The sequence below is a fragment of the Bidens hawaiensis genome, unplaced genomic scaffold, assembly GCF_021521415.1.
Source record: "Bidens hawaiensis isolate Kalapana, Puna unplaced genomic scaffold, B.hawaiensis_p1.1 tig00025175_1, whole genome shotgun sequence".
Lineage (NCBI taxonomy): Eukaryota > Viridiplantae > Streptophyta > Magnoliopsida > Asterales > Asteraceae > Bidens > Bidens hawaiensis.
The window spans coordinates 247,279-274,883 of record NW_027494001.1 but is presented as its reverse complement, the minus strand read 5'-3'; the positions used below and the strand labels follow the sequence as shown (position 1 = coordinate 274,883).

The 27,605-nt window shown below is 36.5% G+C and overlaps 1 pseudogene; it reads left to right on the top strand.

The window, feature by feature from the left end:
* The first annotated feature begins 55 nt into the window (after positions 1-55).
* On the top strand, positions 56-27,461 carry LOC143570922 (calmodulin-binding receptor-like cytoplasmic kinase 3; annotated as a pseudogene).
* Positions 27,462-27,605: the final 144 nt, after the last annotated feature.

The following is a 27,605-nucleotide window of genomic DNA, read 5'->3' as shown; positions in this document are numbered from 1 at the left end:
AAAAAACTTACAATCGTCAAATACATTTTTTGGCATTTTGGATTAATATCTGATTTGCAAATTGCAATGCATTCAACTTTCTTTAGAAACAAACTCTGTTCTGGAAGAGGTTCCAACTAGTCCACTGCGTGTACCACCTAGTCCTCACAGATTCGCGATGTCTCCAAAACTTCATAGGATTGGGTTGGTTCATTTGACCTTGAGACAGGTGGCAAGAGCCACCACCCAAAATTTTTCACCATCGTTAAAGCTTGGTGAAAGTTGTGGAACCGTGTACAAAGCTCAATTACCTGACGGACTATTTGTTGCAATAAAACGGGCAAAAAAGGTAATATCATTTGCTCAGTTATGTTCATTTATGTTTGTTTGTGTTCGCTTACATTTGTGAACTGTTCCTTTAAAATTTTGACAAACGATTATGAACAAGCATGTTTATTCTTAACAAAAGACCATGAAAAAAAAGGTTCATCCGATTAATTGCGAGTAGTTAAATAGTCATAAAGTAGGATTAATTCCTTCATAGTTTTTGCCATAATTGGAACATAACATGATTTTTTGGAATTAGAACTTGCTTATGTACAAGGCATGGTCAGACATTGTAATTGTAGAATTGATACATATGATCTTGACATTTCTTCTAGAAAAAGTTGATAACCTGCCGTTTGAAAACTTAAAGTCAAATGTGTCTCACACTACTGGAAAAAAGATGTTTTTCTACAACTGAATTCGTAGGAAATTTGTTAGAAAATCCAGTTTCTAACAGTTTTCCAACAAAAAGTTACGTTGGAAAAACACATGCTTGAAAATCGTTTTCAACCGTTTTCCAACAACTTTTCTTACAAAGTTGCTACAAAAACATGTGGTTGTAAACTTCCTACAACTTTCCTACAAATATTTGCTTTGACTAAATATAATGTTTATTAGATAATATTGTAGCAAAGTTGGAGCTTATTTTTGTGTTGGAAATCTGTTAGAACTACTTGTAGTAGGAAATTTGTAGGAAAGTTTTGTGAGAAAATGACTTGTTTTCTAGTAGTGTCAAAAGTCCATGATCCTTTCTATTCTTTGGTTAGCGTAGGCGCAGTTTTTTTAACAAGTAAATATTACACATTAGGGGGATTAAACTCTTAGGGCGCGTTCGTTTCAAAAAATCGAATGAAATTGGAATTTGCATAAGATTGGAATTTGAAAGAATTGGATTTAAAATCTAAACATTCAAATAGGAATTGGAATCCAATTCCATCTTGATGTGTTCGTTTGACAAATGAAATGGAATTTTTTTTTTAAACGAAGATAACAGCGGAACCATTTTAGTTTTTTTTGTTTTATTTATATTAGGCGTTATTATTATTTTTTTGAATTTTTAAGGGTTTTTTTATTAAGATTAAAAAACCGTCAAAAAATATTAAAAATAATGATAAAAAGTTCATAACTCCAAAAATAAAAAAAAGTAAAATGTTTTATTCGTTGTCCTCGTTAAAGAAAATAACAACACCTTGAGGAAAGATTCCAATGAATTCCTCCACATTTTGTAAGGATTTCGAATTCCTTTAATTAAAGGAATGTGAAGGAATTGAATTCCAATTCTTTGAACCAAATACATCAAAATAGAATTAAGATTCCAATTACAACGAAACGAACACGTTATGTCATGAAATTTTTATTCCAATTTCTTTAAATTCCCACGAATTCTGTAAAACGAATGCGCCCTTAGCCCACCAAATTTACAGCCAAACCATCTTACCACCCCACCAAAGTGGGAATGACAGTATAGACGCAGTTTAAGCATATTCATTTGTCCTAATGGTTTTTGTCATTAAATATTTTTGTTTTCTGGTCCGATTTGACGTAAAATAGAACAGATACAACATTGTGAGACATGCTTGTAGAAATGAGCATTGGCATTTCGTGAACCTATGTGGTAATGTTGGGTTGGCGGATTGAAATGTGCAACCCCAACTCGACCCATATTATTATTTGTGTTAAAGATTTCAACCTTAACCCGTACACACACAAATTTAGGTCGACCTAAAACGACTCGTTTAACCCATATATCAAAAAGAATTTAAAAGATTTTTTTAAACAAAATATATATAATTTAGAGTCAATAGAACAAATGAGTAATATGAATTTATTTATTTTAAATATTAAAAATTGTGAATTTGGATTGGAAATGACAAATATTATATTTAAAAAAAATGGAACAGGGATTAAACAAAAACATAACTATAGAAAGTTCTTTTAAATACTTAAACCAGCTAACGGGTCAACTCGTATTCTAAACAGGTAGTTTTAGTCAACTTGAACCTGTTATATTTATCAGAGGGGCCGTGTTATGATCGATGTGGTTCTTCAATTTAACAAAGAAAATAGAAAGAATCCAAATTAAAAATTTAGGTAGAAGATAGACTTGATTCTTAAATCATCATTTTTCATTCCTAATCATAGAACAAAAGCTACCGGTTATAAATTGCCTTAAGTTCTACTACGGTACAACCCACTGCTTGCTAACTATAAAAAAAACTAACCACTACAAACATAAGTAAACAAAAACAAAGGAACACATGAAAGTTGCATGGCATTGAATGGGAACGTGGTTCTGATGCAATAATCAGATCGTGGCAAACATGTTAGGATATGTGTAGTGGAGGAGCTACAAAATAGGACGATTTACGTCATGTGGCGCCAAATCAGTAAATTGTGGGTTTTGGTTTTAGGGGTGTAATGGTGGTGTAGCTCTCTCTCTCTCTCTCTCTATATATATACATACATATATATATATATATATATATATATATAAAAGTTCAAATAAAAAGAAGTTGTTTCCTAGGAATGGTAAGAACCAATAGAATTTTGACATTTGACATTAAAACCTATGGTGAAAGAATAATTTTAGGTACTATGTCGGTTATAATTGTGAAAGAGTAATTCTAGGAAACTATGACGGTTTTGGGTAATTTTAAATCTCAACCATTGATTGATATGATCCAATGACTATGATTTATTTTTAGTCTTCCTAGGAAATTACTTATTTTTAGAATAACCCTCCCATATGTATATATATATATATATCACACACACATACTATTATAATAATAAAATAAACCCACACTGATCTTGCGAAAAAAAAAAACACTCCCCCCTCTTTGTTGCCCCATTTATCGCATGGGGCGACAAAGAGGGGGGGGGAGTGGTGCGCACTCCATTTATCGCCCAATATTGGGCATGTTATCACTTATCGCCCACACTACGGGTAGCCTTAGTCAACCCAATAGTGACATATTATTTACATAGTCAAAATCGTGTAACACCGATTTATCAACTATTTACTAAAAATGACAGTAGTAAAAAAAAGCATGCAGAAACAACGATTGGGCCCACACGCACTATGAAGTACCTAGTGTTTTGGACAACAATCTGCTAAGGATAATGTATCCAAATCTGTTAAGTGAGGTAAGGTGCTAACTTGATGATGACAAGTGTATAAGCGTAGTATTGATTTGATCACGAGGGAAAAAACCCCTTAACCAAAATAGTCTTACTTCGGTCAAAACTTATCAAGGCAATCGTTGGTAAAATAGCTCCGATCAAGGATTAATAGGATAATCTTTGGTCGAAGTACTTTAGCCAATGATCAACAAGGTAACCTTTGGTCGACGAGTATATGGTTATCTTGATCTCCAGCACAAAAAACCCCGGACGGTGAAAATTATCACCGTCGAGTTTATTAATTAACAAAAAGTGATTACAAGTGTTTGTGGAGTATACGATCGAGATTACAAAGAAAGCTAGTGTAGAGAGAGTGTTTAGTTATGCTCTAGTGTGTGTAAATACATGTGTATCCCTACTCGATCGTACTCGAATATATAAGAAAGAGTAATTAACAAACTTAACAACTTCATCCTATAAATCCGCTAGTCTTCCATTCTTCACCAACGTGCTCTTTGACCACGTGCTGATAGCCACTCACTAGCGAATAAAGGGGTAGACCAGGTCTAGATACCGTTGTTGTTATTTAAACGCCAATCTTCTAGAGAGTTCGTCCATAATCAACTATATTGAATTAGGATCCTAGATCCATGTCCCAACTATAGGATGTCCTGTGAGGATAATCTGTACAAGTATGTCTTAAAGTTGCTACACCTGTCTAACACATCACCATACTAAATGCAATCATTAGTAAACAAACAGTACCGAGGATCGTCGATCCTTTATATCCTGATGTATATTTCAAGGATAAACTATCTATAAGACAGTCAAGTACAAAGGATCCTCAGTATAAAAATCATGGTCTAACAATTGCCCCCAAAATGGCGGGTGACAGTGGAGCACGACTGTCATTTTGAAATTTAAAATCCTACAAAACAGAAGTTGATTAGACGTGTATCAAGCGGTTCAATATCTACTAACCATAATTACACGCCACATATATATGTGACAATCATAATATTCATATAACCAAATATATTCAAGCATCTTCCATGTATTCTTCTCTCTGTTTATTTTCTTTCGACATGTCAACTGCTTCTACATCTTCTTCCTCTTCTTTTTTCCATCCCGATGACCTTTACTCACAAAACCTTCTTCAATCGCCCTCTTCCGAAACCTGTAAATTCACATACTCGGATATCGATGGAATCCGATCTATTTTCCAGCCGATATAGTTTTCCGGCCCTTTGATTCCTCAGCTCGTAGTGACAGCATTTCAAAGAACTGGATTTGCTTCCCGACTCAGCCGTTTCTCATCGGTTATAAGTATCCTTTCCCTAATTTCACCCAAAAGTTCTTTAACTTGGCGGGATTTTTTATATCCAGGCCACGCCAATGTTGTGGAGAGTCCTTCATTCCATACAAAGGATAATCGTAGAGGAGGGAATTGAGTTTGGCTTAGCAGAACTAGCATATCTATATAATCTTGTCAGCCTCGGTTCTCATCGCTTTATCTTTAAATCGAAACCTCACCAGGAAAGTCCCATCTCAAAGGTCACCCTTAATAGCACCTTCTGGAAAAACCAATTCTTCTTCGTAAGACGAGATTCTATTCCGGGTGGAACTAATCTTCCCAAAAAAGTGGATACCAAGGGGTAGGATCCAGGATCCTTAGGTTATCAAGATAGTATATTCTTCTTTTCCGCTAATAACTTTTATCATTTGTGCAGTTGAAAACTTCGATTTGCTGGCTGATCTTCCGGGAGTTGAAGATAGAGTGAAGAGGTTTCTGTTACTGGATCCTGCGATTAGGACTTTTCAAGCAAAGTTTGTTGAATCTTTTCAAAGATCAAGCTCAGCATCAATTATGTCAAGTAAGAATAATAACTTTTAGTATAGAAAGTGTAAATAATTGAAAACTTATCTGTCAATTGCCATTTATAGGTGCTCCAAATTCAGGAAAATCTGCCTCCAAGTTCTCCCTCAAAGATATCGACTGCATGCTTACCATGAAAAGGATCCCAAAGTCAACTCCTACATCCGAGCCTCGTTCAATCACAACTCGAACAAAATCCAGAACCAAGAGAAAGAAGAGCTCAGATACAGAGGATCCCTTTGACGCCGAAAAGCAAATTCTGGGCATGCTTTCCACTGTAAGGATCCTTTATCTTCGTTAATTCTTTTTATTCCAAGTATCTTGCTAAGCTTATTCCAATTTCTTCCGCAGGCCATAGATTCTGCCCGACACCACTCTGAGAAGACTGTTGCTGAGCATGAAAAGACTCTTGCTGCACTAAGATCAACTGCTGCTGCTAAGGAGAAGGCTCTTTCGAAGATGACCAAAGAGAAAAGAGAGATAGAGGCACATGCTGCTGCTTTGGCCATCCAGATGGACGAAATCAATCGGGTTGCCGAAGAAGCGAAAGTATGGGCAGCCAAGTCAATCCTCGAGGCCAGAATCAAGATGTTTACCGAAGCCAACGATCCATCTTTTGATAAATCTTCATGGGAAATCAAAGAATGGAGGCAAGCCTTGATCGAATTGGATGGGCTGAAGATGAGACTGGGGCTATAATGGTTGAAGCGGGCGAAGCAGGAACAAGCGGTGTGAAGGATCAGGAGGCGGAAACAAAGTTATGAACGGGTGATGAAGGATACCAAAGACAAGGCCTTAGCCCGTTCTATTTTGTTTCTATTGTGTTTTTATGAACAAGTATTATGGTCTGTACTAAACAATAGTTTCTAGGATAAAGGATCCATGATCCTTAAGACAATCGGCGGGGTGACAAAGGTGAAGGGATCCTCTGTTTGTGGGGATGAAGCCTTTGTTGCCCCTATTTTTAATTTTCCTGCACTTTTAAACTGTTAGTAACTTATACTTAACCCGGATGGATGGTCCATCTTTTCGTATGGTGGAGTCCGGGTTAAGGAATTTTGGATAAGTCCTTGGGGCTTATTCTAATTAATAAAAAAAAATCTTTTGACTATCTACTTGCTATTTTCTTCCAATAATTTGTTAGATAAAAGCTTAGCATTGTTTCTAGTTTGATAAATAATCTTGAGTAAAAGATTTTAAAAATCATTTAGAATAGAATATCCTTAAATCATAAATATTAGGATAAGACATCTTTATTAATTAATAAGGAAAATTTTTCCAAAGGGCAAATTTTAAGATAAAGTATCTCGAGATCAACTAAAGGCTTTAATATCAATTAACTTTTAAAAGAACAACCTTTCTAACCGAAATATCCAAAGTTATTGCAATAAATATCGAACTTAAGTTAATTAATAAAGATCATACCAGAAGGTCTAGATAGACCTAAGTTACCAGAAACGTTGAATTCTCGATCCTTGAATGAAAAGCTTTAGGATCCGGGATCCTTGTATTTTTGATCTTCGCAGAAAACTTAATAATTCTGTTGAAAATAATTCACAATGTTAACTGGGATCAAACCCATTAAGCAGGGGACAAGCCCAAATAATAAACTGGGGACAAGCCAAACAAATATTCTGAGGACAAGCACTGGGGACAAGCCCATAAAATAAACTGAGGATTAATCTGGCGAAAGGCCCTTGAGAAGAGGTGAAAACCCCTTAAATCTTAGGATTAAATTGGCGACAGGGCCCTTGAGAAGAGGTGAAAACCCCTTAAACCTTAGGATTAAACTGGCGACAATGCCCTTAAGAATAGGTGAAAACCCCTTAAACCTTATGAAATGGTACGTCTACCATATATCGTAGGATCCTCCATATAGCCGGAAACAAAGAAATTATCAGCCACTAAGCGTGTACTGGTCCCGCTGCCCCAAACTATACGACGAATAGCGTGCGCAAATGGCGATCGTGAGAAAGGTGAAAACCTTTAAACCTTAGGGGATATGACCATCGAGGGTCATATCTAATCGTGGGCAAGGCCAAGGAAAGTAGTAAAGTACCTTATATGTAAAGGAGAGGTGGCCAGCCTCTTAGACATTGAACTTCTTATTGAAATCTGGAATGTTACTTAAAAACTTGGAAAAAATAAATGTTAAGAATATATTATCCTTAGAATAACAAGAATATAAAAATGAATAAGTAGTCAGATAGATATTACCGATTTAAGGATCCTTGATCCTTTAAGGATAATGTATCCTCTCAGGATAAAGGATCCTGGTCAGAAAAAATATTTCTTGATGTGAATGGCATTCCAAGCTCTTGGTAACGTGTTGCCTTCCATTGTGAGCAAATGGTATGCCCCCTTTCCTGCTTCGGACTCAATTTGATAAGTTCCTTCCCATTTGGGTGCTAATTTCCCATCAGCCGGATTTGTTGTGTTTTGGAAGGTTTTCCTTAATACTAGATCTCCTTCTTGAAATCTTCTGATTCTGATATTCTTGTTGTATACCCCAGCTACCCTTTGTTGATAAGCTGCCATTCTGACTTTTGATAGGTCTCTGAGTTCTTCTATAGTGTCCAAGTCTTCAAGAAGGATTTCTTCGTTGGCTTCAGGATCACGGATGCTGGTTCTTGCAGTAGGAACCACCATTTCTGTGGGAATTACTGCTTCTGATCCAAACACCAAAGAGAAGAGTGTCTGGCCTGTTGCATTTTTGGGCGTAGTTCTGTCTGCCCAAAGAACATAAGGAAGTTCTTCAGCCTTCTTGGATCCTAGCTTCTTTTTTAGATTGTTGATGATGATCTTGTTGCTAGATTCTGCTTGGCCATTGGCTTGAGGATGAACCGGAGTGGAAGTAATCATTTTAATGCCCCAACTGTCACAAAATTTAGTGGTTCTTTTCCCGATAAACTGGGAACCATTGTCACAAACAATTTCAGCGGGAATACCAAATCTAGTTATAATATTTCGTTTAATAAAAGATATTACTTCCTTTTCTCGGACTTGTACAAATGCCTCTGCCTCAATCCATTTGGAGAAGTAGTCAGTCATGGCAAGCATAAAGACTTTTCCACCTGGTGCTTTTGGTAGTTTGCCTACAATATCCATACCCCATTTCATAAAAGGCCATGAGGAGGATATAGGATATAGAGGCTCCACTGGTTGATGAAGGATGTTTGCGTGTCTTTGGCAAGCATCACACTTCTTTGAATACTCCACTGCATCTTTCTTCATTGTTGGCCAAAAGTATCCAGTTATGAGTATCCTAGAAAATAACGCTCTTCCAGCTGTGTTATTGCCGCAATCTCCTTCGTGAAAATCCTTAAGTACTTCTTGGATCTCAGGATCCTCAATGCATCTCAGATATGGACCTGCAAGAGATTTTCTATACACCATATTATCTAATAAAATATATTGGGATACCTTGAGTTTGAAGGACTTGGGATTTTCTGTGGCTGGAATTTCTCCAGTCTGAATATAGTTTCTTATAGGATGGATCCACGATCCTTTGTTATTTGCGGATAAAGGATCCCAGAGCATGATATCTTTATCTTTTGTTATCTATCCAACTTCCTGTTCTCCTATTGCTGGCGTGAGAATATGGATTATTGGGATTTTCAAATCCTCAGGAATATTCAGAGATGAGGCTAAGTTTGCTAAGGCATCTTCCCCAGCGTTTTCTTCCCTCAGTACCTTTGTAATACTAAATATTTCGAAGGATTTCGACAATTCCTTCACAACATCTAAATATTTCATTAGTTTCTCACCTTTAACAGCGTACGAGCCGTTAAAGTGGTTAGTTATCAATAAAGAATCTACATAAACTTGAAGATACCTGATCCTCATGCTTTTGGCTAATTGCAAACCTGCGATTAAAGCCTCGTACTCTGCTTCATTGTTTGTTGTCTGGAACTCACAAGCTATGGACAGGGGTAATATGTCCCCTTGTGGCGATTTCAGTAGGATCCCTAATCCTGTTCCTCTTACGTTGGATGATCCATCTGTGAATAGTATCCAAGGATCCTTGATCTTTTCCAGTTGTTGGACTTCCAAGTCAGCTTCTTTTTGTAGATCACTAGTGAAATCAGCCACAAAGTCCGCTAGTGCTTGAGACTTAATTGCTGTCAAGGGCTCATATTGGATATCATATGCACTTAACTTTACAGCCCACTTGGCCATTCTACCTGACAATTCTGGTTTTCTAAGAACATTCTTTACAAGATAGTTAGTTCTTAAAATAATAGGGTGAGTTTCAAAATAATGTCTCAGTTTAGTTGAAGCCATAATAAGTGCAAGAATTAACTTTTCTAAATGAGGATACCTGGACTCCGCATCTAGAAGACTTTTACTTACATAGTATACAGGATGTTGTTCACCTTCATGATCATTTACCAAGACTACACTCACTGCATTTCCTGAGACGGCAAGGTATAGATACAAGGATTCTCCATCCATAGGCTTCATCAGCGCTGGAGCTGTGGATAAATAATCCTTCAGGGCTGTAAGCGTGGCTTCATGATTTTCAGTCCATTCGAATTTTTTGTTCTTTCTAAGAATATCATAGAAGTCTTTGCACTTCTCGGAGGATCTTGAGATGAATCTATTCAAGGCTGCTATTCTTCCGGTGAGTCTCTGGACGTCTTTGGCATTTGCAGGAGACTTGAGATTAACAATGGCTTCGATCTGTTCCGGGCTTGCTTCAATTCCTCTCTTTGTGACCATATATCCCAGAAACTTTCCAGCCTTAACACCAAAGTGGCATTTGGATGGATTTAGTTTCATGTTATAATGGTCAAGGATATTGAATGCTTCCTCAAGGTCTCTTAGGTGATCCTCTGCCTTCTTCGACTTTACCACCATATCGTCTATGTATACCTCCATAGTCTTGCCCAATTGGTCTTTGAACATCATGTTGACTAGTCTTTGGTACGTCGCTCCTGCATTTCTTAGTCCAAACGGCATAGCAGTATAACAATATATGCCGGTTGGAGTCATGAACGCTGTGTCCTCTTGATCAGATGGTTCAATTTGAATTTGTTGGAATCCAGAGGAAGCATCCTTAAAGGTGAGCATTTCATGTCCAGCCGTTGCATCCACCATGGCATCTATATGTGGTAATGGGAAAGGATTCTTGGGGCATGCCTTGTTTAAATCCGTGAAATCGACACACACCCTCCATTTTCCATTCTTTTTTGAAACAACGACCACATTAGCTAGCCGAACCTCTCTGATCATACCGGCCTTAAGAAGTTTCTCAACTTCTTCTTGTATGATATTGTTCCTCTCAGGAGCGAATTTCATTCGCTTCTGATGGACGAGTTTAACAGATGAATCAAGGCAGTGCTTATGAGTGATTACCTCTTTTGAAATACCTGTCATTTCCGAGTACTTGAAAGCAAAAGTAGATATTCTTCGTGCTAAGAAGGATATTATATCCTCCTCGATCTTACTGGGGATACTGGATCCTAGGAACACCTTTATTTCTGGATCCTCGGGGTCCAATGATACTTCTTTAAGGCCTTTCTCCCGAGCTTCCAACACGTCCCTAGGATATTGTTGTAGTTGCTATGCTATAGTTTGTTTGGCTGTTGGCTTCATTGATGAAGAATAGTAGTTTCTGGCCTACGCTTGATCACCCACTATCTTCACGACTCCCCAAGGGGTAGGTAGCTTGATGCATTGGTGATACGTTGAGGCTACTGCTTTCATTACATGGAGCCAGGGCCTACCTAAAATAACATTTCAACATGAAAGGTTATCTATAACACAAAATTTTTTATATGAATTTAACCCTTCAATATAGATTGGCAGGTTGATGTCCCCCAATATCTTCTTAGTTTCGCCACTGAATCCGACCAGCACCGATGTTCTTGGGATGATTTCTGAATCCGGGATGTTCATCTTCTTGAGGACATCATGTTGGATTATGTTGACCGAGCTGCCACCGTCCACTAGGATCCTGCGCACATAATGGTTAGAGATAAATAAAGTAATAATCAAACCATCATGATGAGGATCCTGAATGTTCAGCTTGTCTTCCTCATCGAAGAAGATTCTTTTGTCTGTTGTTAATGTGGTTGACACTATCAGATGATCTCCGTTATCCATCTTGATTTCCTTGGCGAATCTTTTTGCTGCAGAGAAAGAAGTTCCACATATATCTGAACCTCCCGAGATGAAATTAATTGCTCGCACATCTGGCTTGTCTTGTTGAGGATCCTAGATCCTTGAATTGAAAAAGATTCTTTGATCAGTCACTCGAGTTGTGAGGATGAGTGGTCTTATTTCATCATCTAACTCGAATTCTTCTATGGGACTTTCTTTGATAGCACAAGAATCTTGAAATAGTTCATAGTCTCTGGAGACGAAGTTTATCACATGAGCATCCGGCGGTGGTGGTGTTGCATTCTGTGGAAGATCTTCAGGATCCTGGATTTTGGATTTCTTCATTCCCAAGAGTTCTTTAAAGTGACCCTTGCTCAAGAGGTACCCGATTTCTTTCCTTAAGACGATGCACTCGTCTGTCGCATGGCCAAAATATTTATGGAAGGCACACCACTTAGACTTGTCTTTGAAGCCGACAACCTTTTCATTCTTTCGGGGCCACCTTGCTTTTTCTCCCAGATCCTTCATGGCACAAATCAAGCCATGAGTATCTACAGAGAAACAATAGTCGGAGATGCAAGGATAGCCCTTCATCGTCATCTCCTTCTTCAACTGCCCGTACGTTCTGGTTGTTGAACTTGGCGTATGGCTTCGAATTGTTGTTCCTGTTCCAGGATCCTTTATTCTTTTCAAGAGCTTCTGGTTTCATTTGTCCCACGAGACGATCCTGGATCTTTTTATCTTCTTCTAAGCGGATGTACCTTAATGCCCTGTTTCTGACTTTATCTAAACTCCTGCATGGAGTCATCACTAAATCATCATAAAAAGGGGAGCTCTTTTGAATTCCCATCTTGAATGCTTCAACAACAGTAGTCATATCAAGGTTTGGGATTTCTAGAGCTTCCTTGCCGAACCTTGTAACAAAATCACTAAGGGATTCATCACTAGGTTGAACAATACGATATAAATCACTGGTCAACCTCTCAAATTTCCGACTACAGGAAAATTGAGTGTCAAACAAATTTACTAAATGAGAGAAAGATGTAACCGAGAAAGGGGGGACACTTAGCAGCCATTTTAGTGCAGCTCCCGTTAGTGTTGCTCCAAATCCTTTACAAAGGCAAGCCTCTTTGAGCCTTTCAGGAACAGGATTAATTTCCATTCTTTCTCGATATTGGGCAACATGTTCCTCAGGATCGGTGCTCCCATCATACGTCTTCATGTTGGGGTTTGGAACCGCTTCGGAATTTCAGCATCACATATGGGCGGAGCGAACCTGGATAATTTGTGACTCCCCTCCGGTATTCCAGGAATTGGACGTATCACTCCGGGAACACTGGATATCATATCCTTTAGCTTCTGTAACTCCCTGGCCATGGCCTGGTTGATACCTGAATCCTGCATGGGAACATGGTTAGTATCAAAGGATATAGGATTGTACCAGTTACCTCTATAGGTGGAGTTTGGTATTCTAGACGAGTATCTGGGATAAGAGGAGTCGGCAATCGGAGTGGTCCTCCAGAAGCTATGGTCTGCATGGGATTATATCCCCTTCGTGGACTTCGGAGGATCGTTGCTGTTGGACTCCTGAGGATCCTTGATTCTGAAAGAAGGATCCTTGCTGAGTATACGCTCCAGTAGATCCTGGCGGAAAGAAGGTTGACCCTTGTCGATAATATGAAGATCCTTGGCTTTGCTAACCCATGGATCCTTGATGGAAGTTAGATGATATTGGCTGATCTAACGAGAATCCTTGAGCTTGTTGACTCACGGGCCTCTGTTGAAGGATAGAAGATCCTGGTTGAAATATTGAGGATCCTTGAACCTGTTAATCCATGGACCCTGGTCGAAGGAGGATGATCCTTGTGAGAACAGTGCCATGGACTCTGGACTGTTGAAATCCAGCATCCTGGGCATCAAGGGGGTGAGATCCTCGGCTGGCCTCTTGTTCTTCCTGAGATTTTCTATCTCACGGAGGATCCTTTGGTTGGTCTTGTTTTGCTGCTCCATGTATGCTTTAACCTGCGAAAACATAGATGAAACATCACTGTTAGTACTAACCACCGGGGTAGTAGTAGCGGTTTTTGAGCTCTGGAAGACTGGTAGTTGCGTCTTGCTTCCAGCAGCAGCAGGTCGTTGCGTTCCCGTGGCGGAGGCATCGGTGGCAAAGTCCTCGATGAGACAGGAACCGTAGCCGGCATGGTTGATGAAGCAGAGGTTGATTGAGAGGCCATTGATAGTGAAATGGGTATGAAAAAGTTGAGAATGATAAGAATAATATGAATTATAGTACCAATTGCCCCACGGTGGGCGCCAAATTGTTTTGGAAAAAAGATAATGTATCCAAATCTGTTAAGTGAGGTAAGGTGCTAACTTGATGATGACAAGTGTATAAGCGTAGTATTGGTGAACACAAAGATTTGATCACGAGGGGATAAGCCCTTAACCAAAATATTCTTACTTCGGTCAAAACTTATCAAGGCAATCGTTGGTAAAATAGCTCCGGTCAAGGATTAATAGGATAATCTTTGGTCGAAGTACTTTAGCCAATGATCAACAAGGTAACCTTTGGTCGACGAGTATAGGGTTATCTTGATCTCCAGCACAAAAAACCCTCGGACGGTGAAAATTATCACCGTCGAGTTTATTAATTAACAAAAAGTGATTACAAGTGTTTGTGGAGTATACGATCGAGATTACAAAGAAAGCTAGTGTAGAGAGAGTGTTTAGTTCTGCTCTAGTGTGTGTAAATACATGTGTATCCCTACTCGATCGTACTCGAATATATAAGAAAAGAGTAATTAACAAACTTAACAACTTAATCCTATAAATCCGCTAGTCTTCCATTCTTCACCAACGTGCTCTTTGACCACGTGCTGATAGCACTCACTAGCGAATAAAGGGGTAGACCAGGTCTAGATACCGTTGTTGTTATTTAAACGCTAATCTTCTAGAGAGTTCGTCCATAATCAGCTATATAGAATTAGGATCCTAGATCCATGTCCCAACTATAGGATGTCCTGTGAGGATAATCTGTACAAGTATGTCTTAAAGTTGCTACACCTGTCTAACACATCACCATACTAAATGCAATCATTAGTAAACAAATAGTACCGAGGATCGTCGATCCTTTGTATCCTGATGTATATTTCAAGGATAAACTATCTATAAGACAGTCAAGGATAAAGGATTCTCAGTATAAAAATCATGGTCTAACACCTAGGATGTAAAAATAACCTATTAACCCCAAGTGTTAAAAATAAAAATGGTTTTTCTTAAATTTTAACCATAAAAAATCGTGTAGGAACATTTTGATGCTACTGGAATTGAATATAGGAATGAGGTTGAACTTCTTCACAAAGTTGATCACATGAATATATTGAAGTTTCTTGGCTATGTTGATGGAGGCAGCGAGCATGTAATCATCACGGAATATGTTCCAAATGGTACCCTTAGAGAACATTTGGATGGTAAGTTTTCTGTTTTGTTTAACTTCATAATTTTACTAATATGTACACATACATACGTTTAACGAAAAAAGTAATTTATTCATTTCCCAATTTCAAGTATTCATGGAACCTTTTTGGACTTTGGTCACAGACTTGGAATCTGCATCGATATCGCCCATGGTTTAACATATCTCCACGTATATACTGGTAATCTTAAAAAGAAATAACAAAAACTGGTTTGAATAATTGAATTGTATTAACTATGATAATTTTACAATGAAAAGAAGCCTTAATTTATAGGCATATACATAGTTGTAAACAGGGAATACATATCAATTATAGGCTGGCAATAAGGAGGAAATCGTGTCTTGATTCTTAAGTTTTGGGAGATAATGTTGACATTTGACTAATCCCACAAAATCCTCTATTAATTATTATTTCCTTCTTTGTATTTTCCAACACTCCCCCTCAAGTTGAATGATGGGATTTCTAAAATTCAACTTGACTAAAAAATTACTGAAAGTTCTCCTGGTGACAGCCTTCGTTAAGATGTCGGCAAGCTGGTCTTCTGAGCGAACAAATGGTAACTCTATGACTCCTGCTTCCGGTTTTTCTTTGATGATGTGTCTGTCTACCTCTATATGTTTTGTCCGATCATGTTGTACCGGATTTTCTGAGATTTGAATGGCTGCTTTATTATCACACATAATCTTGTTGGGTTCTTTGGGAGGAAAGCCGATCTCAGTTAGGAGTTTTCTTATCCATAGTACTTCGGTTATGGCTCGTGCTATCCCTCTGAATTCAGCTTCTGCGCTTGAAAGGGCAACCACTTTCTGTTTCTTACTTTTTCATGTAACAAGATTTCCTCCAACCAAAGTGAAGTAGCCTGAGGTTGACCTTCGAGTTTCTATATCTCTTGCCCAGTCTGCGTCGGTATACACCTGAATTTTTAAATGTCCATTTGATTTAAACAAAACCCCATGACCAACGGTTCCCTTAAGATATTTTATTATTCTACAAGCTGTCTCCATATGAGAAACTTGAGGTTGGTGCATAAATTGACTTACAACCCCTACCGCATAAGCTATATCTGGACGGGTATGTGAGAGATATATAAGTTTTCCTACCATGGGTTGGTATTTCTCTTTGTCTGCTAACTCTGCTCCTTCCTCCATATGAAGTTTGTGGTTTATCATCATGGGAGTATCAACGGGTTTGCAGTCGATCATTCCTGTCTCGGCCAATAGGTCAAGGATATATTTTTTTTGGCAAATAAATATCCCTTGTTTTGACCTTAGAACTTCAATACCAAGGAAGTATTTGAGTCTTCCCAAGTCTTTCATCTCGAATTCGGTGAACAAACTTTTCTTCAACCTTGTCATTTCTTCTTCATCGTTTCCTGTAATGATCATATCGTCGACATATATAATCAAGCAGGTTATGAGTTTGTTTCTTTGTTTAAGGAACAAAGTATGATCTGAGTTACTCTGCTTAAACCCATATTTCTTCATAGCTAGGGTGAATCTACCAAACCACGCCCGAGGGGATTGTTTCAATCCATAAAGAGATTTCTTTAGACGACAAACTTCCCTGACTTTAAAGTTCTTTGTAAATCCAGGTGGAACTTCCATATAAACTTACTCCTTTAGCTCCCCATGTAGAAAAGCGTTTTTAACATCAAACTGATGAAGCGGCCATCCTTCATTTGCAGCTATTGAGAATAGAACCCGAATTGTATTAATTTTGGCAGCTGGAGAGAACGTCTCGGAGTAATCAATACCATATGTTTGGGTGTAGCCTTTTGCTACTAGACGAGACTTATATCTTTCAACTGTACCATCTGGTTTATACTTAATTGTAAAGACCCAACGACATCCAACCATCTTCTTTTCTAGTGGCAGAGCACACTTCTCCCATGTGTTATTTTTATCAAGGCCTCCATCTCTGTTTCCATTGCATCTTTCCAATTTTTAGATTTCAAGGCTTCTTCCACATTTTTAGGGGTTTCTTCAGAACAAAGAGACGAAATAAATGCCTTTGCTTCACTGGATAAGTTTCCTTTGGCTATGTTAGCCATAGGATACTTGGAACCTCGAGACTCCTTCTCTGGAGAATATCGTTTTGGTGGGATTCCTCTGTTTGCTCTTGGTGGTAAAACATATCCTCCTTGTGTTTCTTCTTATATGGATTCTCCATGTTCCTGTAAAGGTTCATCTTGCTCTTCACCCTGTTCCTGTAAAGGTTCATCCTGCTATGGTCTTTCATGATTAGAAGCAATAGTATCTTGAGGAGATTCATTATATTTAGGATGATCAGAAGAGTGAGAGTTACTTACCTTAGACATCAGGTTGGGAGGAGTCTCTTCGGTGGCATTGATGTTTGGGTCTACATATTGCGTGGACGTTTCAAATGACTCATTGTGGCTTTTTTTCTCTACGGCTGGAACATATGGGACATACTTCAACCAACTTAGTATGTCTAGACATTCTCTCTCCCCCTGACCACTTTGTTGGGAGGTGTAGTAATATTCAGTTTCAAGAAAGTCACAGTTCATAGTGGTGAACATGTGACGTGTCTTGGGATTGTAACATCTATACCCTTTTTGATTCACCCCATAACCGACAAACACACATTTTTCGGCACAAGGATCGAGTTTAAGTTTAGTTCGATGCGATTTGGGTATATGGACAAAGACCGTGCAGCCAAAAATCCGTGGATGGAGAGTTAGAATGGAAGGAAGTTTGGTGAATTCAGATAAAGTTTGTAATGGGGTTTTTAGTTTAAGAATTTGGGTTGGAAGTCGATTTATAAGGTAAGTAGCGGTAGCAAGAGCTTCAGGCCAATAAACTTTAGGGACTTGTGATTCGATTAGAAGGGCTCGGGTTATTTCTAAAAGAATGCGATTTTTCTGTTCGGCAACACCATTCTGCTCTGGATTGTGTGGGCACGTAGTTTGATGAATTATCCCTTTGGTTTGAAAGAATTGTTTCATGGGGTTATTAACGAATTCCCCCATTGTCGGATAAAAAAATTTGAATATTTTTTTGAAACTGAGTTTGAATCATTGTATAAAAAATGGTGAATTTATCAAGGACCTCATATTTGTTTTTTAGGAAGTAAACCCAGGTCATTCGAGTGCAATCAACAACAAATATGACGAAATATCGAAAATTTTGCCCTCCAATTATTGGAGCAGCCCCAAACATCAAAGTGGATTAATGAAAAGGTACACCAACCCTTGTGTTATTTGGTTTAAAGGTTTTTCTATGGCTTTTAGCTAACACGCATGTTTCACAATGTGACGTACATTTAGAAGAAAAAAGTTTAGGAAATAAAATATGTAAATAACCCGTAGACGGATGCCCCAATCTTCTATGCCATAACCATGCTTCACGTTTATGTGTTCCATGAGCAAGCATCACGCAGGGCCGGCTATAAGGGAGGGCCGGGTGGTCGACGGACCCCGGCCCGACATCCTGATAGGCCCGGATTTTTTTTTAAAATTATATATATATTTTTATGAAAAACAGTATGTATATATAATGTTTAAACTTAATTACACAACTATTAGCTTGGTTTAGTGGTAAAGGGGTATGACTTTCAACCAAGAGGTTGTGGGTTCTAACCTCACTTGAGTCATTTTAACCATATTTTTATAAAAAAAATGTTCTTTACACAACCAAGTCATAAGGCTCAAAAAATTAAGGGTCATTTAAAAATTAAACTGTTTAAACCCAACAAGATACCTTTTTTTATTAAGGCCCAAAAAAAATTTCGCCTTTGCCCCAAAATTTTTAACCGTTCTCGGAGCCGGGCCTGGCATCACGGTACCATTTTAAGTCACCTCGTCCACGTAATATAGCCCCTGTCTTTCAGTGCCACGCCCAATTATCACTCCCGTCCTGATATCCTGTAAGATACAAAATGTGGGTTGCATAAGAACCGAGCAATTTAGTTCTTTTGTTACATGACTTACGGATAAGAGTTTATGAGAAAAGGAGGGAACATAGAGGCAATTTGAGAGCTTTATTGTTGGAGAAATCTCAATTGTCCCCCGTTTTCACATCCATTTTCCCACCATTAGCCATTTGTATATATGATTTCATGTGTTTCGATGATGAAATTAGATCTGATAGTTCATAGGTCATGGTATCCGTAGCACCACAATCCAAAATCCATGATTTTTCTCGTTTTTCACTATAGTTGTTAACCATGTTGGCACTTCTATTAATTGTTGGGTTGTTTTTGCAATTTTCAAAACTCTTTTTTATATAAAAAATTAATGAGGTTATTTCTTCCCAATCATTTTCCCAAGGGACTAAATTGGAACTATTAAAATTTGGTGAAAAATATGAAGAAGAGGGGTCTGAGGTATCTTCCTCAAACCCGCTACCTGTTTCCATTGAGATGGCAACATCACCATCACCCAGGTCATCATCATTTTCCTTTGCCGCCGCTATGCCTCCGAAACTGGTGCTCCGGTTACCGTCGCCAGCGGCTTCCCGATTGCCTGTGGTGGGTGTTTTCCCTTTCTCCTGTCCCGTAGACTTTGTGCCTTTCTTGTGACCATCGGACCACCACTCGGGATATCCGACGAGTCTAAAACATTGCTCCTTTGTATGCTTTGACATACCACAGTGGTCACATTTTAGGTGAGATTTGTCTTCTCTGTCTATCGATCCAATTTTTTTTCCATCGACCCGTCGATATCCCTTTGTTGCAAGCCCAACCCTTTTGTTTTGGTAACCATTAGACCCGCTGCGATGCCATGTGTGTCATTAAGAGGTGTTCCAAGAATATTTTGGTGAGCAGCCTCCTTGCGAACGATGGCATATGCAGCTTCCACCGTCGGAAGTGGTTCTGACCGGAGTATTTCCCTTTTTATAGGGTCATACTTTCGATCAAGGGCGTTCAAGAACTGAAAAAGTTTTTGCTCAGATCTGATTTTCGAATATGTTTGGATATCTGATGGACAAGTCATTGGGTTTGGATCGATTCGATCGATCTCTCCCCATACCCCTTGAAGGGTGATCCAAAAATCTTTGAGAGAACTGTTGTTTTGTTTGATGTCATTGGCCTTGACATGGAGATTAAAGGTTTGAAGTTTGTCTCGTCCACTGCTGTAGGTGATTGCCAAGGCATCCCACAACGTTTTTGCTGTGGGAAATTCGGTTAGGTTGCTTACAAGGACAGGTTCGATGTTTTGAATTAACCATGAAAAAACGACTAAGTCGTCTTGTTCCCACTGCTCGTAGGTTTCATGATTTTGATCCGGTGGATTTGAAGTTAAATGTTTTAGCAAGTTTTTTGATCTTCCACCTATGGCGACCCGAATCATCCGGGTCTATAGAGCATAATTTTGACTATCTAGTTTAAGATTGATCTGTAAACTATCAGATAGCTATAGCTCTGGCTTTTTTGTTGGTAATTTTTGAACAGATTGGCTAGTTGTAAGGTTAGGTCATTTTCCAAGTTACCGCCGTCGGACATGGTGGCTCGGTTATGACAGGTTGTTAACGTGGGTAGATGATAAGCAGATTAAAAACCATGATTTGATACCATCTTCAAAAGAAATAAGAAAAACTGGTTTGAATAATTGAGTTGTATTAACTGTGATGATTTTACAATGAAAAGAAGCCTTAATTTATAGGCATATACATAGGTGTAAACAAGGAATACATATCAATTATAGGCTGGCAATAAGGAGGAAATCGTGTCTTGATCCTTAAGTTTTGGGAGATAATGTTGACATTTGACTAATCCCACAAAATCCTCTATTAATTATTATTTCCTTCTTTGTATTTTCTAACAGGTAATGCCTAAAATCGATAATCATAATGTACACTAGGATATCACCCGTGTTACACACTGTTAAAAAATATTTAAAACATCATATATATATATATATACATATATTTTAAATTGAATCGAATGCATATGTTATATTTATAAGAGCATTTCAAATGAGTTATCCATACTCATATTCATTTTTTAAATTTTAAAAAATCATCTAAATAACTAGTCCAACCCATCCCCTACCTTCAAACTACATTTCTAAATTTTAGTAAAATAGTATAGGACGCCTCCATATTTAAAGCATTACCACAACACTCAATTTTCAACTACCATTCTATAAAATATATATATTAGAAATAAATTTATATTAAAAATAATAATAAGATAAAATAGTTAGTAGTTAAAATTATAAATGGAAGAAAGAGAAAAAATAAAAAAAATGAATATAGAGATGGAAATGAAGAATGGGTTAGGGAGATGTTTAGAAAATGATGTATAAATTAAAGAAATTGTGTTTTTTTAGTTAAAATTTAAAGATGGAGATGAAAAACCCATTAGGAATTCTATAAAAAGGATAATTTTACATGAATTTTAATGCATTACCGTGTTATTATTATTCAAATATAAAAACATATAAAGACTAATAGAGATAAATGAAAAGTTAAAATATCTTTATAACTTATACTATGAATAAAAAAAACACATAGTAATTAAAACTTAATCATATATTGAATTCAACATTCAAACTGTCTTGTCAGATACACATTACACATTAACTGAAATAGTAAAAATAAATATTATTTAATTCAAAACACACATACATTAAAAAAAATTAGCTATAACATAAAAAGTATATAGTTAAAAGAAAAACTTACATTCTTTAAGTAATACTTAACTATGAATTAAGTCTAAGATCTGAAAATTTATGAAGCATATTACTAAAAAAATGTATAATCACTACTAAAAAAATGTGCCTAGGGCAACCTTTATTTACAAAAAAAAGTTGCATTCGGTGAAGTTGCATTAGACCTAATGCAACATTTTTGTTAGATAACTCAGCCGTTTCTTTTAAATGCAACCTTCTTAAAACGTTGCATTATAAAGAAACAGTTGCATTAAGTAATAAAAAAGTTGCATTAGGTTTAATGCAACTTCACCTAATGAGGTTTTTTTTTGTAAAATAAACAGTTGCATTAACCAATTTTTTTGTAGTGAATATTAAATGTAAAATAAGTTAAAAAATACATACCAAACTAATCTTCTTCATAATAAGTTTCCAAATATAACCTTGTATACAACGTTTGTTGTTCTATTTGTATAAGCTTTGATTCTTTATCGAGTATGACTAATTTAATGTCCTGTCTACTCTTCACTATTGATAAATTGACATAAAGTTGGTCATGTTGAAAAACGTTTTGTCTTTTAATTATAAGCCAACTCTTGATAGCGATTGTTCTTGACTTTTATTGTTTGTCATTGCAAAACAAAGTAAAATAGGAAATTGTCTTCTCTTTAATTTAAAAGTAAGTTTCTTATCTGATGGAGTAAAACTAATTCGACTAATTAAGACGCGATATTCGATGTTAGTACCAAAAAAAACTTAAAGGTAAGTTTCTTATCTTTAAATTGTTTTCTCTTTAACTTAAAAGTAAGTTTCTTATCTGATGGAGTAAAGCTAATTCGACTAATTAAGGTGCGATATCCGATGTTAGTATCAAAAATAACTTTAGCTTCAATTACACGTCCGCATAATACCATGAGCCACAAACATTACTCTTTCAAATTCGACCTATAGCTCCAAATCCATAATATTTCAGCATAGTAACTAACAATTTACCGACACATATTCATCTAATAATATAAATGATAATATGGTAACAACTACAACTACACTGATAACCCACAAAATCGCCTCTAAACAACATGGTTTTAAAACAAATTATTATCTGTAATATTATTATAATATCATATAAATATAATTTGTTTTAGAAACATTATAAACATTATTATTACTATATCACTATAGTAAATAAAAAATTGTTATGGAAAATAGTACAAAATAACATGAAAACATAATGATTGTCTAAGAAAGTATGTAACTGAATTGATAAAAAAAACTATTATTATTTGGTTTAAAATTAAAATTTATTCTAACTAGGGTAACATCACTGATTTAAAAACGCATATTTTCAATTCATATAGTTTTATAATATGTTTCAACAAAAAAACATGATCAAATATATTTTATTCTTAATATGAAAATAGTGATAACCAATTTTTTGTTATCCTTAGGTTTATTTTTATTGATGTTTGCTTTTGTTTGTATTTTTATTATACTTTTCATATAATTTATATGAATCAATATTTTTTTTGTCACGGGTTGTGTTGAAGATCAATAAGAAAAAAAAAATAAATAAAGTCTCAAAAAAAAAAAAAAAGAAACAAACAAATTTCATTTGTGAGTTAATTTTGATTTTAAGATGAAAATATAGTTTGCGATTTTTTTACGGCAATATAGTTTCTGAGTTTCAAACTTACGTTTTAGGGCTTTTGATCGGAAGAAGAATACAAGTCGACTGGTGTAAAACTTATTTTGAAACAGTGATTAAAATTGGCTTGATTTTTGTTAATTTAGAAATTCAAACACCCAAGAATTCTTGAAACACTGTTTCGTCGTTTGGATCACCGTTTTGAGATAAGTTTTACATCAGTCGACTCGTATTCTTCTTCCAATCAAAATCCCAAAACATCGGTTTGAAACTTGGAAAAAAACTTAACAACGTTAAGTGTTTTTTAATGGAGGTCTATTGAGACAAAAATAGTTGAAAAGTCCGTTAATAGTGATTTTTAAAGTTGTGATTATTATCAGCCAATATGCAAAAGATGGGATTATTCTTTTCCAACTTTCCAAATAAAAATAGTAAATTAATATTTAAAACATTCTTGTAACACAGCGAAACTATTCAAACTCATTATACAAGCATAGGGTTGAGATCGTTTACTAAATGTGAGTTTGGATTTTAGCTAGAACTTGTTTGAGCTCAACTTGATTCGGGCCTTCTAGTGAAGCCGATATGTTTATATAATCATTGCCAAACGCTTTGAATTGTTATTCTTTTCATTTTGAACAGTAAAACAAATTATCCACATGGATGTTAAGTCGTCTAATATTCTTCTAACCGAGAGATTAAGAGCGAAAGTGGCCAATTTTGGAGTTGGAGAGATTGATAAATTATATGTTGGAGGAGCATAGATTGTTAAAACATATGTTGTGACAGAGGTATTTAAAGGCGCAGACGGGTATCTTGACCCGGAATACATGAGAACCTTTCAACTCACCCCAAAAAGTGATGTTTACTCGTTTGGAGTTCTACTTATAGAAATTCTAACGGGTCGTAGGCCCATCAAATCCGGGAGATCTTATGAGGAGTATGAGACACTAAGATGGGTAAGCTTCTTGTTCTTTTTATTTTTTTATGCATATGCATCATCAAGTTGTACATTTCGTATTGATGATTGTATACTTGTATTGAAGCGAATAGATGTACGAGCCGATGGGTTAGCCGGCTCTTAGACCACCCCATTAGGCTATTCACAATTTAACCCAACTTGTTTTTTCATAAAAAAAGAAAAAGAAAATCTAATTTTCCCCTATCCATATATCTATACTATATATACCATATATAATATAGGAGACAAGAGCAAATTAAGACAAAGGATTTTAAGTAATTTACAACCAATAATGCACAATGTACATATATAAAAAAGGACAAACTTGTCTTTTAAACACCCAATTTATACGATTTATTTAACTCTTTAAAATATTTACAATTTTGCACCCCAAACTTTAAGTCAACTTTTGTCAAATAAAATAATAGTTACATGTTTACTCTTTCATCTTTAACCATATATTAACTTAAATTTCAATTTTAAACCAACTTTCCCCCGCACATTTTAAACGACCATAACTTTTTCGTACATTAATATTTTTCTAAAAAAGTCACACCATAAAATGAGCGTTTTATTCACTTTAATTTGAGTATGATATTGATATAGTTTTATAAAGGGATTACTCTATAAAATGGTAACCAAGTTTCAGGATTGTTCAAATTAGGTCACTAGTTTAAGTTTTTGTTGTAATCAGGTCACATAACTTTTAAATTTGTTCCAATCATAGATATTTGACCTAAATAACAGGTTAGTTAGGTGTTTTTAAAAGTAATTTATCTGAGATAACATGTTATTTATGATTTATATAAATTAATAACAAATAAGATAAACCGAGTAAACGCACCCACCAGGATTCCTGCCGACACCAACCCCGGCCACCTATTACTGCGGCCGCCACCCTCGAACCAATTCACCATCCAATGCCTAAACTTTGCCACCATCGATATCCCGATATCCATCTCTGTTGCCGTAATATTTTGCACGTTGTCCACTGCAAAAAACGGGGATCCGGTGGGGTGGGGGTTGTGTGGGGGCCTTGGACTTGGTGGTGCCGATGCTAAGGATGGCGAGAGGCAGAGAGTGGATTTCGTTTTTCCGGCCACCTAAACACCACACGTGCTCCTATCTTGTGTTGATATCGTAGGTGGATTCGGGCGTCCAGATCTTGTATTACACCTTCGGTTTTGGTTTCCGGCGGCCTGCAAACACCCACGATTATACCCAAACATCACCGATTGTGCTGCTCTGATTCACTCGTAGCCGGAGAAGGAAAAAAGTGTCGGGGATGTCGACGGAAGGTGGTGGTGTGGTGCTGTGGTCCGGTGATGGTGTGAAGAAACATAGTGAGAGGGTAATAGGGATGGCAATGGGTCGGGTTTAGGTATTCCGAAACCCATACCCAATTATTAAAGTCCGTCTCAAACTCGACGGGTTTTAATCGGGTAATTGCCCGTCGGGTTTCGGGTTTTCCATTGGATTTCGGGGTTCTTATATGGTTTTAATAAATACCCGTCGGGTATATCCGACTCAAAACCCGCCGGGTTTTGACAAAATATAACTAATCGATTACAAAGATTGTTAATATAAAGATAAAATATCTCAAATAATTGACAAACAAATTTCTACATATAATATATTTGGAATATAACATATATGTAATATAATAAGCTATATCGGGTACTCGAGTATATAATTGGGTAAATGGGTTTATGTTATTGGATAATCGGGTCGGGTAATCGGGTATATTAGAAATTCCAAACCTATCCCAAACCAGCAAAAAATTTCAAAACAAATCCCAAACCCGTCCCAAACCCTAATGGGTCGGGTATTACTCGTCCCATATATGTCGGGTTTTGGGTTTTCCCATTGGGTTCGGGTTTCATTGCCATCCGTAGAGGGTAAAGAGGTTTTAAGATATATATATGTATTATATATATTCTGAATATATAATTTATTAGAAATTGCATTATTAAAGGGTATTTTGGTAATCTTATAGTGTTAATGAATTGAATTACCTGCTATTCAGGACAAATATCTATGATTGGAACAAATTAAAAAGTTAAGTGACCTGATTAGAACAAAAACTTAAACCAATGACCTGATTGGAACAATCCTGAAACTTGGTTACCATTTTAAAGAGTAATCCCTTTTATAAATTAAATAAATTACTACGTTGGGTGTTCACGGTTGGTTTTGACGGTCCTATGTTATCCCTTGAGTCCAATTGTTAGTAACATCTTTTTGACGTCGAAAACCACACCAATGACTGGTTTTAAAGGTTTAGACCGAACCATGAACACCAACTACCCGTCGCATCGTGCGGGCACCCGTTTAGTATACAAATACAACCCAATCCAATCCAATCCTATTACCCAACCCAACCCAAGTTTTAATACTCATTAAATCTAAAGAACTTGCCTTTTTATTAAATATATATCAGAATATTTTTAAAGGAAAAAAAACACTAAACAAGACTTACTTTCATTTAACATTTTTTTTAAAGTTAAATAATATAGCTTGTGGAACTAAAATCAATTGTATGTGATCTTAATTGTTAGGTAATAAAAGATAAAACAGATAATAAAATAAGAACCCATAACTAAATTGCATGAGAAATAAAGGTTGAACAACCTTGGATGGCTAGAGTGACCGGTTTGAGCGAAACAATGGATTTTCTTTTTATTTTTTTAATCTCGATCTGTTACCAGATTAATAATCTTAGCAACAGATTTGGTAGAATAAAGATGAAACAGAGAATTATATGAACAAACTTTATTGATTGATCAACTGATGATCGATGATGATGACGTCTTCTCTTTATATACAAATCGAACATGTGTGATTTAGTGTTGCAACGATTCATCCATCGTACATATAATGATAAAGGTGTACCTTGGTCCTTGTACAGTGTACTGTATTTAAAAGTTTAAAAGCATTTTTTACAAGATCAGTTAGTACGTACATTGTTTTGCACCTTCTTAGCGCTGTTTCCATCCGTATGCACTAATTATACCTTGTTCACTTGTGCATTTGTGGCTGTACACTTGTTCCATGGCCAAAAGCATGTTATTAATTTGCTTGAACTTTTTTGACCTGCATTTGTGGCTGTGCATTTTTTACAAGATCAGTGTACTGATTATTGATTGAAGGCATTTGGAAAGTATATAAAAGGTGAGATTAAGGATTTGGTTGACCCTCAAATGAAAGAAGCTCTGGACATTGATATAGTTGGAAAAATATTTGAGTTAGCGTTTCAATGTGCAGCACCGACAAGAGCAGACCGCCCAGATATGAAGGTGGTGGCCGAGCAGTTGTGGGCCATTAGAGTGGAGTATTTAAAAAATGAAAATGCTTGACGCTTTCATTTGAATCAAACTTTCATGCTTTGACGACTATATATACTCTGACTTATTATTCTAATAATCTCAGTATTATCTATAGTTTACTAGCCATTTAAATAGGTCAAGAGACAGTTAATTAGTTAAATGATGCATGGATTC